At 34.6% G+C, this 5000-nt stretch overlaps 1 protein-coding gene across 2 annotated transcripts in view; it reads right to left on the bottom strand.

Moving 5' to 3' along the window:
• Positions 1 to 2320: 2320 nt before the first annotated feature.
• Positions 2321 to 5000, bottom strand: part of jub (LIM domain-containing protein jub) — a 122853-nt gene continuing 120173 nt past the window's right edge. For both annotated transcript variants that reach the window (XR_015192484.1, XM_086554119.1), the window contains one exon: positions 2321 to 5000. This exon is cut by the window's right edge and continues 1206 nt beyond it. The gene's annotated coding sequence lies outside the window, so the exon portion shown is untranslated.

Below are 5000 nucleotides of genomic sequence, written 5' to 3' on the forward strand. Positions count from 1 at the left end.
TTAAGCAATATAGTCAACATTCGGTCTAAAAACCTATTATTAACGAATATGAAGCATATAACCATCTACAATGAAGGTAACATGAAGAGATAGGGAGGAGGAAGGAAACTTGTGCTTATGACTGTGAGTGCCACAGTAAAAGGCGTCCATATTGGCACAGGAGCACATTTTAGACATTGGACATGGTTTGAGTCGCCTTCCTCTTCCCGTTCTGGCCGCACATCCTTCATCTGTGGTACTTTAGAGCAAGAGGTTTTCAACTTGCTATGTGTTATCGCTCTCTAAAGACAGTGCTTCCTAGAGACTCTGGATGGGTGCCTTCAAGGCTTTCTCTCCTGCTGGTACTAAGAGAAAGTGGTGCCATCTGGGTTTGGGATGTTAGGTTTGCTTAATATTACGGCAATTATAGTAATTACGAATGCAGTTGTCATCATCACTCACTCATTATTCATAGCACAATAAAATAACAGTGATCCAAATCCCTGAACATCATGTACGTCATGACGCCCGTCGTCAGGCCAAAGCTCCTGCGTCATGTATGTCATGACACCCATTAATATACAGTATAATGTACAGTATAAGGCATGATTAGCCCAGTTTCATTATAATGCCTCTTCACAGTAATCAAAACTGCAGGTGTAAATGGATAACCTTAACATGTCACGTTATTTTTCTGTTAGAGGAGATTGTTCTGATTTAAACTACCCAAATAATTAATGCCCATACCTTGGTAGTTGTGTTTTTTTCCTATTTTTTAATATTCCCCTTTGGGTAAGTTGAATGACAGGGATATTAATTAACCCTAGATTTGGGATATAAAAGGTAAAGGGGCACTACATTCAGTCATACAAAGTATCAAGTATTTTGGAGGATTTCCCTTTTGGAAATATTTACAACATAGAATGAATATCACATAATACATTGGCATTGTTCAAGGACTAATTATTGCAATGCAAAATCTATGACTACATTTTTCATTTTGCTAATTATGCTGGAACATTTTTCATAAAAACAGGTTATGAAAGAATACCTTTTTGTCTATTCCTTTATATATGGATCTGAAATGTCCAAGACTATTCAGTGTTTATGCTAATGAAATCTACAAATGCAAAAGTTATGCGCTTCTACCTATTTTAACCCATTGTGGACGGGGATAGAGTTGCATGCCCGATCTCCAGGATAGGTATTATTTTAAGAGCGAGGCAGCTTGAAGCAACATAATTTGAATCTTCCCACTCTCTTTTAGTCACTCATTATAAAACAAGAGCTGTTAGTGTTTTATTTTTTGTGTTTTATTGTGTTTAAAGGCTTCTATGTGCTGTATGACAAGCTCCATCAATGCTGCAGTTGACTAAAATTGTAGTATATGATCCATATTAGCTCATTATTTTCTTTATACTGAGTTTGATAGAAGTATTGCTGTTTTATGAGAGGACAAAAAGCAACTTATTTTTTCCTATTTGTGTGTTGTCATGAATGAATATGAAACAATGAAGATAAATGAAGAGGTAGGGAAGAGGATGGAAACCTGTACTTATTACTATAAGTGCCTCAGTAGAAGGCATCCCTAATGGCACAGGAGCACATTTTAGACACTGGTTATGGATTGAGTTACCTTCCTCTTCTTTTTCTGCCTGCACATCCTTCATTGGCGGTAATTAAGAGCAACAGGTCACCAACTTGCTGTGTGCCATTGCCGTATAAAGAAATTGCTTGCTAGAGACTGTGGATGGGTGCTTTCAAAGCTCTCTCCTGCTGGTACTAACAGAAAGTGGTGCCATCTAGGTTTTTTACATTAAGTTAGCTTAATATTATGGTAATTACATTAGTTATGACTGCAATAGTCATCATCACTCTCTCCTTTCTCATAGCACAATAAAATAGCAGTGATCCAAAATCCCCGAATGTCAAGTACGTCATGATACCCATTGTCAGGCCAAAGCTCCTATGTCATGTATGTCATGACACCCATCTGCAATGGGTTAATATGGGATGAATGAACATGAGTTAAAGACTGGGGTTGGAATTAATTAATGATTTTAATTTTTAGTAATCAATCATAAAACAAAGACTTTTTACCTTTTTTTTTTGTTACTATTCAGTATTCTGAATACATATTTCATATATTAAGCATAATATATTTTCTATGGGTTCTATAAACTTTGGAATAAAGGATAAAGGAACAGAAACAAAATTATGAACAAGACCAAATTTTCAATTATTTGAGATGATATGGGATTAAAATACACTGGAAAGAGATCCAATGCCTTATTTCTTGCATCCTTTCTCCAGTGACAAAAGACAAATGGATAATAATACATTTATTCAACTTTCATGTTTATTAAAATGATCAATTGGATCTCAGTATTTACATAATGGCCAGCCAGAGTTCATATAGCATGGTGGACATAATAATTTGTGCATAGTTATCACAAACTGCAAGAACCCCTCTCTTTTGATGTGGTAACATGAGAACACTGTCAACTTACCACTTGCGCACAGCCTTGACAAGTGTCATAGAGCATCATAATAACATGCCATTTTCCACAACCATAGAATGTTATCACAGAACAAGAAATCTCATGGATGAGTAATACAAGCAGCCATTCAATAATGTGCAGAGCTAAATATACCGACTTGTTACCACATCAGAAATAAGGAAGAATCTGGCATCACTTAATAGATAAAATTGGCCAAGTATCCTTGTATTTTTTGCATATTAAGTAGGTGAGTTGCAGTGTTGATAGGCAGCCTACCAACAGTATAAACATGAAGGATAACTAAGGGAACGAGAAGAAATGTATATATGCTGCCAGAAAGCTGTAATGAGGATTTCATAAATAATATTACAAATTCATACAAGAAAAAGAAAGGATATATATTTGCATGGGACACAAGATTCAATATTTTGTCACATCTTGATCTGGAAATGAATATTTAAGCTTATAAAGCAGAGTCATTTTGTGAATTAACTGAGTAAAATTAATCAGTTTCATTTCTTCTAAGCTAATGATCATTTATTCAAGAAGAAAAAAGAACAACAAAAAACAAAATAATATGAAAGACGGTCATACTTCCTGAACTTGTAAAGAACAGAAGACAATAAGTGTAAAAGACCTTCCCATTTGGTAAAAATTGTATATATCTATATATATTTATATATTCATTAAAAAAAAGACTAATATAGCCTAAATGTTCCACTTTAACCCTACCATTCCACTCACAATAACTCCTGAGATATGAAAATGCCCAAGTTCAGACACATTCAAAACTGGAAGTAAACAGTCATCTTGAATTTACGAAATACGGATTATGCTCGTTACCTTGATACAACACATGTAATACAGAGAAATAGAAAAAATATGGATTTCATAAATAAAAAAGTAAATACCAGAAAGAAAAAGAGAGAGCGAGAAAGAGACAAAGAGAACAAGACAGAGAGAGAGAGAGAGAGAGGGGCAGGGAAGTGGGGAGGGGGAAAAATCTAATCAAGACTCGTTAAACTCTGAGAGGAAATCCGCTTCAAGAGATGACCTGTTTTTCCGTGCACAAAGCTTGAGGGTAGAGACTGTTCCAGGGAACATAAATGAGATACTTTTCAGTACGTCAATAATAAAATCAATTTATCAAGGGATACTCATGCTTGGCTAGCTGTGTATATTAAATCACATATGGAGAATCTGCAACTGTCTACATATAATTTTCATGTGAAAATTCCATAAACCTGAAGCATCTAAGTACAGTGAAACTTCTAGCCATTCACATCAGTAAAAAAATATACTAGATTAACTGTATTTAAGTAATTGACAGTGCAATCAATGAAATGCATAAGATTTTTTAAAATGCCAGCTAAAGATTACAGCATAGACTATGTTTAATTAAGCTGACAACATTCTAGTTAACTACACGTGAACAAGAGCACCCATTTCCAATAGAATCCATGAAGCAATGAACACTTCCACTCTCAATTTCACTATCGGTATGTTACACAGAGAATAAAATATTTTTTGAGAACAATATGATTTCGCTATTTTCAATACTCAATTCATGAGATGATCATAGCATAATGACGTGATTAGATTTGACAATTCAAAGGAACAAAACAAAAAACAAAATCAGATCCAATCATTCTGATAAACAGCAAGTGTGAATCTAACATTGCATTATGATAGGATCACTGTATAACGAAATGATGTCTTGGTACCACATAATTTCCCGTCATATTGGAACCTTCCACCTAACCTTACATCCAACTCCACAATAGTACCCAATAAGGAACAGGAGGAAACATCATGGCAATAACGTAAGTAGTAACAAATATGGCATTGACATCTATATTAAAAGATGATATTTTGACACTGAGAAAACATTCTGCTCAGTAAATGCATAGACCATAGTACCAATCAGGTAGATTTTTCATTTCTACTTCTTATCACCTGGATCACCAAGAAGTTAAAAAGGAACAGACGGAATCATATATAAAAATTATTTAATACGGAAAAAATGTGAATAAATGGTTTTAACCTTTACACAAATATAAATCGTATAGCTACCAATCTGAACTTGACAAGGGTCGTTCATATATGCCGGGATAGAAAGATTAATCAAGATTTTGTATATGATAAAAGCAAAAACGAGATTAAAACTGACCACAATCTCTGCAAGAGTAATAAGGTGCTTCAATTCCCTGTGTACCTTGGACAAGTTGAACAATATTTGCAATCATCCCTAACACTGACATAATAACCAGGATATTCTTTCCAAAATAAGTATTTCAGTGCTCTACACATACTATGTGGGCTATCTTGCTTCACAGAAAATCTAATAGGTCTCCTATTTACAAGGAGGAAAACATTCCATATTATAGATCAATTTCATTCCCTTTGGCACACTCCTCATGTCTCCAACTTTTATCTCTCTTTTTCTTTCGTTTGAGTTTACGAGCGAATGACGAACAGAAGTGGGTGAAAATAAGAACATAACACAATCTTCTTGTACTC

The sequence above is a fragment of the Penaeus japonicus genome, unplaced genomic scaffold, assembly GCF_977035675.1.
Source record: "Penaeus japonicus unplaced genomic scaffold, GWHDUDI00000001_assembly GWHDUDI00000029, whole genome shotgun sequence".
NCBI lineage: Eukaryota > Metazoa > Arthropoda > Malacostraca > Decapoda > Penaeidae > Penaeus > Penaeus japonicus.